The sequence below is a fragment of the Ovis aries genome, chromosome 3 (genome assembly GCF_016772045.2).
Source record: "Ovis aries strain OAR_USU_Benz2616 breed Rambouillet chromosome 3, ARS-UI_Ramb_v3.0, whole genome shotgun sequence".
Taxonomy (NCBI): domain Eukaryota; kingdom Metazoa; phylum Chordata; class Mammalia; order Artiodactyla; family Bovidae; genus Ovis; species Ovis aries.
In genome coordinates this window covers 151150066-151161736 of record NC_056056.1, presented here as the reverse complement: position 1 = coordinate 151161736, position 11671 = coordinate 151150066, and positions in this window count along the sequence as shown.

The window sequence follows — 11671 nt, the reverse complement described above, 5'->3', positions numbered from 1 at the left end:
GTGTTAATTACATTTATCATGTTGCGCATTATGTCTTTAGTGCTTACAACTGGAAGTTTGTACCTTTTTACTGCCTTCGTCCATTTCCCCTCCCCTAACTCCCCATCTGGTAACCACAAATCTTTTTCTGTTTGTTTGGTTTTGTTGGGAACTATAAAGACCTACAATACTGTGTTCCTGTTATACAACAAAGTCATGTGGTATTCTGTACATTTTCAAACGAATACAATGTCTCATTATGTACTGTGCAAAGATGTTACATAGTTATTGCCTGTTAATCATACACTGTACATTTCACACCTGAGTCATTTACTTTGCAACCAAGTATTTGTACCTGTTAATCTCCTTCACTTACTTCTTTCCTCCTTTGATCTCTGTGGCAACCACCACTTTCTGATGATGATGTGTTCATGTTTTAGATTCCACATATAGTGAAAGCATGCACGTATTTCACTTGGCATAATACCCTCTAGGTCCATCCATATTCTTGCAAATGGTAAGATCTTCTTGTTTATGGCTAGTCTTGTACAGTGTGTGTATACTACATCTCTATATCTTTACTCATTGTGCATTGATGGGTACTTGGGTTGCTTTCGTATCTTTGCTGCTGTAAATAGTGCTGCAAACATTGAAGTGCATGTAAATTTTTAAATTGGTGCTTTTGGCTTTTCAAGGTCTATGCCTGGAGTGGAGTTGCTGGATGATATGGTAGCTCTATTTTTCCACCTTATTTGCTGTCTTGATAATAGCCATTCTGATAGGTGTGAGGTGAGATCTCATTGAGACTTTGATTTTCATTTCCCTGAGTAGTGATGTTGAGCATCTTTTCATGTCCCTGTTGGCCATCTGTATGTCGTTTTTGGAGAAACATCTGTTCAGATCCTCTGCCCAGTTTTCAGTAGGCTTGTTTTTATTGAACTTAATCTATTTTGAATTTATTTTTGTGAATGGTGTGAGAGAGTAGGCCAGTTTCTTTTGCATGTAGTTGTCCAGATTTCCTAACACTGCTTTTTCAGAATATTTTATTTTTGGTTGTGCTGGTCTTGGTTGCTGCACATGGGCTTTCTCTAGTTGTGGTGAGAGGAGACTGCTCTGTAGTTACAGTGCGAGGGCTTCTCGTTGCGGTGGCTTCTCTTGTTGCTGAGCACTGGCTCTAGGGCTTGAAGGCTCAGTAGTTGGTGGCATATGAGCTTAGTTGCCTCGCAGCATGTGGGATCTTCCTGGACCAGGGACTGGACTGGTGTCCCTTGCGTTGCAAGGCAGATTCTTAAGCACTAGACCACCAAGGAATCCCCCAACACCCCTTATTGAAGTGTTGTGTTTTTCTCATTGTATATCCTTGCCACTTTGTCATAGGTTAAGTAACGATAAGTGTGGGTTTATTTCTGGGCTCTGTATTCTGTTCCATTGACCTATGTGTCTGTTTTTGTGCCAGTACTATCCTGTTATGATGACTATAGCATTATAGTATGGTTTGAACCAGGGAGTGTGAGGCCCTCAGCTTGCTTGTTTTTCCTCAAGACTTTTGGCTGTTCAGGGCATGTGTGTTCTCAGTGAAAAATACCATTTTGGCTGTTCAGGGTGTCTGTGTGTGTGTGTGTGTGTGTTCTCAATGAAAAATACCATTGTGTGTGTATGTGTTTTCTTATGTGTTTTCTCATACAAGTTGTTTAATTAGCTGTAGTTCTGTGAAAAATACCATTAATATTTTAATAAGGATTGATCTGTAGAGTTCCTTGAGTAGTATATAATCGTTTTAACAAATCCTTCCAGTCCGTGAACACCGTATGTCTTTCCATTTATCTATATCATCTTCAGTTTCTTTTATTGATGTCCTGTAGTTTCTCAGTACAGGTCTTTAACCTCCTTAGTTACCTTAGTCTTAAATATTTTATTCCTTTTGATGCAGTTCTAAATGGGATTGTTTCCTAATTTCTCTTTCTGATGGTTTGTTGTTAGTGTATATAAATGCAACAGGTGTCTGTATATTGATTTTTGTCTCTGGCAGCTTTACCAAATTCATTGAGCTATAGTAATTTCTATTGGCATCTTGAGAATTTTCTTTGGTGTTCTGTGTGACTTGCAGGATCTTTGTTCCCTGATCAGAAATCCAACCCAGGGCCATCAAATCCTCACCACTAGACCACCACTAGGGAATTCCAGGATTTTCTATGTATAGTATCATGTCATCTGTAAGCAGTGACAGTTTACTTTTTTGCAATTTGGATTCTATTTCTCTTTCCTACCTGATTGCTATGACTAGGACTTCCAATGATGTCTTGAATGAAAGTGGCAGGAGTGGACATCACTGTTGTGTTCCTAATGTTAGAGAAGATGCTTTTGCCTTTTCACCATTGAGTATGATGTTAGCTGTGGGCTTGTCATTTATGGCCTTTATTGTTTTGAGGTATGTTTCCTCTATACCACTTTGTTGAGTTTCTATCATAAATGGATGTTGAATTTTGTCATATTTTTCTACATCTGTTGAGATGATCATATGATTTTTGTTCTTCAGTTTGTTAATGTGTATCCCTTTGATTAATTTGCAGGTATTAGTCCATCCCTGGGATAAATGACATTTGATCTTGGTGTATGATCCTTTTAATGAATTGTTGAATTCTGTTTGCTAATATTTTAAGAATTTTTGCATGTGTGTTCATCAGTGATACTGACCTGTAAATTTCTTTTTTAGTGTTACCTTCATTTGGTTTTTGTAGCAGGATGATACTGGTCTTGTAGAGTGAGTTGAGGAAATGTTACTTCCTCTACAGTTTTTTGGAAATAGTTTGAGAAGAATAGGTATTAACTCTTCTCTGGAGGATAGAATTCACCTGTGAAGCAGTCTGGTCCTGAACTCTCTTTTCTGAAAGTTGTTTTATTACTGATTCAGTGTTATTCCTGGTAATTGGTTTGTTCACATTTTTATTTGTTCTTAGTTCAGTCTGAGGACATTGTACATTTCTAGGAATTTATCGTTTCTTTGAGGTTGTCCGTTTATCAGTATATAATTGTTGTAATCTCTTATGATCCTTTTTGTAATTCTGTGGTGTCAATTGTAACTTTCCCCTTTTCATTTCTGATTTTATTGATTTGGGCTTTCTTTTGTTGTTGAGACTGGTTAATCAATTTTATCTTTTCAGAGAACCAGCTCTTAGTTTCCTTAATCTCTTGTGTTTTAAATCTCTGTCTCTCTTATTTCTGCCCTAATCTTTTAATTCCTTTCCTTCTGCTCACTTTGGGTTTTATTTGTTCTCCCTTTTCTAGTTCTTTTAGATGTAAGAATAGGTTGTTTATTTGAGGTTTTTCCTTTCCTGAGATGAGCTTGTAGCACTGTAAACTTCCATTAGGACTGCTTTGGCTGCATCACACAGAGTTGGATTGTTATGTTTTTGTTTTCATTTCCGGGTATTTTTAAGTTCCTTTTTTTGTTGATAATCTTCAGTGATCCATTGATTAGTAGCATGTTGTTTAGCAACATATTTACATTTAATGTGATTACTGATAGGTACTTATGGCCATTTTGTTAATAGTTTTGGAATGTTTGTGTGTGTGTGTTTTTTTTTTGCAGTTTTTTTCTCCCTTGTATGTATTTTCTAGTCTCATAACATTGTAGTCAGAAGATGATATGATTTCAGTTTTGTTAAATTTATGGAAACTTGTTTTGTGGTGTGGAAAATCTCTAGACCATTCAGGTATGACCTAAATCAAATCCCTTATGATTATACAGTGGAAGTGAGAAATAGATACAAGGGCCTAGATCTGATAGATACAGTGCCTGATGAACTGTGGAATGAGGTTCATGATATTGTACAGGAGACAGGGATCAAGACCATCATCATGGAAAAGAAATGCAAAAAAGCAAAATGGCTGTCTGGGGAGGACTTACAAATAGCTGTGAAAAGAAGAGAAGTGAAAAGCAAAGGAGAAAAGTAAAGATACAAGCATCTAAATGCAGAGTTCCAAAGAATAGCAAGAAGAGAGAAGATCAATGCACTATAGTGCTTCAGCGATCAATGCAAAGAAATAGAGGAAAAGAGTAAAATGGGAAAGACTAGAGATCTCTTCAAGAAAATTAGAGATACCAAGGGAATATTTCATGCAAAGATGGGCTCGATAAAGGACAGAAATGGTATGGACCTAACAGAATCAGAAGATATTAAGAAGAGGTGGCAAGCATACACAGAAGAATTGTACAAAAAAGATCTTCATGACCTGGATAATCACGATGGTGTGATCACTCATCTAGAGCCAGACATCCTGAAATGTGAAGTCAAGTGGGCCTTAGAAAGCATCACTACAAACAAAGCTAGTGGAGGTGATGGAATTCCAGTTGAGCTATTGCAAATCCTGAAAGAATGCTGTCAAAGTGCAAATTTGGAAAAGTCAGCAGTGGCCACAGGACTGAAAAAGGTCAGTTTTCATTCCAATCCCAAAGAAAGGCAATGCCAAAGAATGCTCAAACTACTGCACAATTGCACTCATCTCACACACTAGTAAAGTAATGCTCAAAATTCTCCAAGCCAGCCTTCAGCAATACGTGAACTGTGAACTTCCAGATGTTCAAGCTGGTTTTAGAAAAGGCAGAGGAACCAGAGATCAAATTGCCAACATCCTCTGGATCATGGAAAAAGCAAGAGAGTTCCAGAAAAAACATCTATTTCTGTTTTATTGACTATGCCAAAGCCTTTGACTGTGGATCACAATAAACTGGAAAATTTCTGAAAGAGATGGGAATACCAGACCACTTGACCTGCCTCTTGAGAAACCTGTATGCAGGTTAGGAAGCAACAGTTAGAACTGAACATGGAACAACAGACTGGTTCCAAATAGGAAAAGGAGTACGTCAAGGCTGTATATTGTCACCCTGCTTGTTTAACTTCTATGCAGAGTACATCATGAGAAACGCTGGACTGGAAGAAACACAAGCTGGAATCAAGATTGCCAGGAGAAATGTCAGTCACCTCAGATATGCAGATAACCTCTTAATCTTCTACCCCTATCTTGTCCTCTCTTCCTTTTCCCCTCACCCCTCTGGTAAACACTAGCTTGTTTTCTATATGTTTCTTTTTGTTATATTCACAAGTTTTATTTTTTTAAACTCCCCTTATAAGTGATAGCATACATTATTTTGGCTTTTTTCTGACTGACTTTACTAAACATAACATGGTTCATGTCCATTCATGTTGTTGCAAACAGCAGTTTCATTCTCTTACAGCTAAGTGGTATCCCACTGTGTGTGTGTGTGTGTACACACCATATCTTATCTGTTCATTTGTTGATGGACACCTGGGTTGCTTCCATACCTTGGCTATTGTAATAATGCTGCTGTGAACACGGATGTCCTCATTTCTTTTTGTTTGCTTGCTCTTTTCACGTTCAGCTCCAGTGAGTCCCACTGCTGTCTTCTAGCTTGTGGATCCATTCCTCTGTATCGTCTAATCTGCTATTGATTCCTTCTAGTGTATTTTTTATTTCAGTTACTATATTCTTCATCTCTGGCTCCTCTTTATATTTTATCATGCTTTGTTAAAACTCTCTTAGCATTTTGCTCTGTTCACCCACAGCACTTTGTCTCAGGTGCGGAACATCACTGTGATCATTGCCTGGTGACTAGGGCTGTATGCCATAGAGGCACCCCTATTTGTGCCTGAACTCTTCTGTTGTGGTGGGCTGATTACTGTGGGCTGTCTGATGGATGTGGCTGGCCCAAGCCCAGTTGGTTTCCAGGCCTTGCCTTGTGCAGAGGCTGCCATTTGCTGGTGGGTGGGGCTGGATTACAAGGCTGCTGGCTGTGGAGCTTTAGGGGATCCTGGACTCCAGCTAGTCCACCAGTGGAGTGAGTGAAGTGGCGTGGGGGGTTGTGGGGAATGAAGGGGTAAATGTGTCCCAGGTCTAATGTTGGCTTGCTTGTGGGCAGGGCCAGTTGCTGACAGCTGGCTGCCAGGTCTGAGGTGTGGTGTTGGCTTACTGGTGAATGAGTGGGCAGCTGGCTGAGGGTTACGAGGTGTCTTGGAGTTGGTATCTGCCTGCTGGTGGGTGGGATTGGGGCTTCTTGGGGCTGGTGGTGTCTTGCAGGGAGACAGTGCTGGAGCTAATGCCAACTCACTGGTGGGCAGAACTGGGTTCTCAGGTCTCTGGCTGCAAGGCCCCGAAAGTCCTAGAGCTGGTAGTGTTCTGCTGGTAGGTGGGACTGTATCCTGGACCAGCTGACTGAGGGTCCCAAGGCGTCCCAGAGCTGGTTTTAGCCTGCTGCTGTGCAGGCTTGGGCCCAAGGGGTCCTGTGGCAGGTACAGGCCTACTGGTAGGTGGGCTGGATCTTGATACGGTAGGGCGCAGGGCTGAAGTAGTCCTAGATCTGGTGTCTGCTTGCTGGTGGGCAGGGCCAAGGCCCAGGGTGTCTTGGGGTTAATGCTTACTCACTGGGAGGTAGATCCAGCCCCTGAGGTCTTTAGCCCAGGGTCCTGGAGGTCCCAGAGCTGATGTTTTGTCCTGCTGGTGTGTGGAGTGGTGCCCATAGAATCCTGGCTCCACCCACTGATGGGTGAGCTTTGTCCTGTGAGTAGTGCCCATTGGTGGACCCAACCAGGGTCCGAGCCCTCTGGTAGAGATAGCCAGGTCCTGGGTTGACTATGGGCTCGGGATCATAAGGCAGCAGGCCTGTTGTTGGTGGGACTGTTTCTCCACCTGGTTAGTTGCTTGGCCTGGGCATCCTAATACTGATGCCAAGAGGCTGGTGGGAGGGGCTGGATCCTGAAGCTAATAAGCTGGAGAGAGGACTCCAAAATGGCACTTGCCAGCACCAGTGTTCATGTGATAGAACAAGTTCCCAAAGAGAGTTGTGCCAGTGTCTGTGTCCCCAGGACAAGCTGCAGTTGCCTCCTGCCTCACCAGGAAACTCCAAGATCAGATGGTGGATCTGACTCAGGCTCTTTTCAAATTGCTACTTCTAGCCAGAGTCCTGGAATATGTGAGGGCTTGTGTGCATCTTTAAGAGTGGGGGTCTCTGTTTCCCACAGTCCTCTGGCTCTCCCAGAAGTAAGCCCTATTGGTCTTTAAAGCCAGATGTTCTAAGGGCCCATCCTGGTGCAGGATTCTCTGGGCTTGGGAGCCCATTGTGGGGCTTGGACCACTCACTCCATGGGAGAACTTCTGCAACTTTTAAGTGTCCTCCAATTTGTGGGTCGTTCACCTGGGGCTATGAGTTTTAGCTATATCGCATCACAGGCCCTCTTACATGTCTTGTTACAGTTCCTTTTCTGGATCTTTGATTGAAGATATTTGCTGCTAGTCTTCCAGCTTTTCTCATCAGTAGTTTCCCTGTTGTAATTTTGGTGTTCCTGTAGGAGGAGGTGAGCTCAGGGTCTTCCTATCTGTGGCTATTTTGGCCACATCTCCATTATAATGAGTTTTGTTAAAAATTATATTTGAATATCATTTATTTGGGTAATCAAAGGCACTAGTGTAAGTATGCTGCTGCTTTTAGAATGGCCATGCCTGCCCACTATGGAAGTACACATATATGGGCAGCGTGACCCAGCTGGGAGCTTGTAAGGCATGGAATAAGACCAACTTGAGAATAATGACACAATTTAGTAGGGCCACGAAATGCTGTTGTCTCCCTATTTTGTTCACTTTTGTTACCATACGGCAGGCTGGCTTAAGTAGTTTCTCAGCAAGTGGTAATTCTGAACAGTCTGAAAGGGATGTAGCTAGGGCATGGATGGGACTAGGATTAGCTACCCTGTCACTTGTCAGCATGAAAGGTACTGTTGTAATCGCATGTGACTTCTCTGTGTTGTCTGTGAACCTAAATTCCATGAGGCCAAGAATGTCTTCTTGACTGGGATATACATACCGGTGCTTAATAGGAGTTGATATTGAATAAGTCTAAGCACTGGGACATGAGTCTTGAGCTGGCTTTAAAGCAGGAGATTGTGGGTCCCAAAGCCAAACCAAGATTAGCTGTTGGCGTAACTTAGTTTAGGTTTTTAACTTTGTTCAGTTGGTAAGTCTGATTTTTTATTTTTCATTGTTCAGTCGCTAAGGTACTTATTCAGGGTTGATTTCCTTGCTGTCCATGGGACTCTCAAGAGTTCTCCAGCACCACAATTTGAAAGCATTTGTTCTTTGGCGCTCAGCCTTCTTTATGGTCCAACTCTCACATCCATACATGACTACTGGAAAAACCATGTTCTTCAACTGCTAAGTTGTATCCAACTCTTTGTGACCCCATGAAATGCAGCACTCCAGGCTTTTCTGTCCATCACTATCTCCTTGAGATTCCTCAAACTCAGTGATGACATCTAACCATTTCATCCTCTGTCACTCCCTTCTCTTGCCCTCGATTTTTCCCAGGATCAGGGTCTTTTCAGTTAGTCAACTCTATGCATCAGGTGGCCAAAGTATTGAAGCTTCAGTTCAGTCGCTCAGCCGTGTCCGACTCTTTGCAACCCCATGGCCTGCAGCACTCCAGGCCTCCCTGTCCATCACCAACTCCTGGAGTTTACCCAAACTCATGTCCATTGAGTCAGTGATGCCAGCCAACCATCTCATCCTGTGTCATCGCCTTCTCCTCCTGCTTTCAAGCATCTATCTTTTCCAGCATCAGAGTCTTTTCCAGTGAGTCAAGTCTTCACATCAGGTGGCCAAAGTATTGGAGTTTCAGCTTCAACATCAGTCCTTCCAATGAACACTCAGGACTGATCTTTAGGATGGACTGGTTGGATCTCCTTGCAGTCCAAGGGACTCAAGAGTCTTCTCCAACACCACAGTTCAAAAGCGTCAATTCTTCAGTGCTCAGCTGTCTTTATAGTCCGTAATTACTGGAAAAACCATAGCCTTTACTAGGTGGACCTTTGTTGGCAAAGTAAAATGTCTCTGCTTTTTAATATGCTGTCTAGTTTGGTCATAACTTTCCTTCCAAGTAGTAAGCATCTTTTAATTTCATGACTGCAGTTACCATCTGCAGTGATTTTGGAGCCCCCCAGAATAAAGTCAGCCACCATTTCCACTGTTTTCCCATCTATTTGCCATGAATTGATGGGATCGGATGCCATGATCTTAGTTTTCCGAATGTTGAGTTTTAAGCCAACTTTTTCACTCTCCTCTTTCACTTTCATCAAGAGGCTTTTAGTTCCTCTTCACTTTCTGCCATAAGGGTGGTGTCATCTGCATATCTGAGGTTATTGATATTGGCAATCTGAAGGGCATGTCCCTGCTAGTTAGGGCCTGATAAAATGTGGTCCACTGGAGAAGGAAATGGCAAACCACTTCAGTATTCTTGCTTTGAGAACCCCACAAACAGTATGAAAAGGAAAAACCATGGCTTTGGTTTACATATAGACCTTTGTTGGGAAATTGATGTCTCTGCTTTTTTATAAGCTATCTACGTTTGTCATAGATTTTCTCCCAAGGAGCAAATGTCTTTTAATTTCATGGCTGCAGTCACTGTCTTGATTTTAGAACCCAAGAAAATAAACTCTGTCACTGTTTCCACTTTTTCAGCCCTTCTATTTGCCATGAAGTGATGGGACTGAATGCCATGATCATTGTTTTTTGACTGTTGTTTTAAGCCAGCTTTTTCACTCTCCTCTTTCACCATCAAGAGGCTCTTTAATTTCTTTTTGGTTTCTGCCATTAAGGTGGTGTCATCTGCATATCTGAGGTTACTGATATTTCTCCTGGCAATCTTGATTCCAGCTTGTGCTTCATCCAGCCCAGTGTTTCTCATGATGTACTATGCATATAAGTTAAATAAGCGGGGTGACAATATACAGCTTTGCATTCCTTTCCCAATTCTGAACCAGTCCATTCCATGTCCAGTTCTAACTCTTGCTTCTTGACCTGCATACATGTTTCTCAGGAGACAGGTCAGGTGGTCTGGTATTCCCATCTCTAAGAATTTTCCAGTTTGTTGTGATCCATACAGTTAAAGGCTTTCGCATAGTCAATGAAGCAGAAGTAGATTTTTGGGGAAATTCCCTTGCTTTTTCTGTGATCCAGCAGATGTTGGCAATTTGATCTCTGGTTGCCCTGCCTTTTCTAAATCCAACATGTATATCTGAAAGTTCTTGGTTCACGTAGTGTAGAAACCTAGCTTCAAGGATTTTGAGCATTACTTTGCTAGCATGTGAAATGAATTAATTGTATGGTAGTTTGAACATTCTTTGGCATTGCCTTTCTATGGGATTGGAATGAAAACTTACCCGTCCTGTGGCCACTGCTGTGTTTTCCAAATTTGCTGACATATTGAGTACATTTCTAACAGCATCATCTTTTAGGATTTTAAGTAGTTCAACTGAAATCCTATCACCTCCACTAGCTTTGTTCATAGTAATGCTTCCTAAGACCCACTTGACTTCACACTCCAGGATGTCTGGCTGTAGGTGAGTACTTTTAATAAATGTTTTAAAGCTACTGATTAGATCTGTAGGTTCATGATAGTAACTGCAAATATTCATTGTATTGTGAAAAGGTGATAGTTGCATTTTCTGGTTATTTGGATTCTGAATTGTGTTTTTTGATTTAGTTTACTAAATTTTTTTATTTGATTTACTAAAAAAATTAGCAATATTTACAAAAATTATATTTTAGTAATTTGTTTAAAAACTAGTTTAAAAGTTTGTGGCCATATTGTCTATCACACAGCCGGTTTTCTATAATATAGGGAATTTTTGACATTTACAAATACTGCTTTATAAAAGATAAATATCTGAAAGCACCAGCACATTTAGAAGTTGCTCAGAAGTGTTTAACATAATGGCAAATTATATAATGAACTATTAACAGGAACTAGCAAAGGAAAACAGAAAATAGAACAAGGGCAGTGTGAAGTGACAAGCAATTGTGAGAGTCCCCATGTGGTTAGTAGTTTGTATGAAATGCATGTGAAATTATATATTAATATATTGTTACAAATTATTATTTTGGATAAAAGCACCATCATTGATTGTTTTTAGGAGCGTGGTGATCCGAAAACATCCTTGAATTCTTACCATTCTCTTCTAAAACTCTCCTTTTAAAATTCCTGTTTTAAAAAATTGATAGATATTACCTTCTCTCTCTCTCTCAGCATGGCTTACAAAGTCTTAGTTCCTCCACCGGGGATGGAACCTGGGTCCATGGCAGTGAAAGCAGGGAGTCTTAACCACTGGACCACCAGGGAGTTCCCAATGTTGCCCTCTTATCCTTGTTTCAGTCCTACAGATCTGCCTTCAGAATACAACTATTTAGATATTTACCCAACTACTTAAGGTCAGCTTATCAAAATATCTTTCATATTCCAAATTTCAAAATGTCAACCTTTTCAGAAGATTTTTTTACTATCATGTTAGGTGAATTTCATTTATTTTTCAGTTAAGTTTCAGTATTTTTATATGCTTATTTTTGGTTCACACCTTCCCAGGCCACATCCTGTACTAGGTCTTCCTCTAAGATCACAGTAACATCTGCCTAGATTGACCTTACCACATTAAAAAAAAAAATTCATTTATAGATAATTTACAGATATCTCATGTCACTTCCCTGATTTAAATATTGAAAAAAAACCCTTCAGTAATTTTCCTGCTTGTTGGACGTTATCTCAGATGTTTGCCCAGTCATTCTAGACTTGTAGAGCTCTCTATGAAAGCTTTCTTTTCACCTCTCTCTCAGGTTTCTTGCGGCAGCAAAG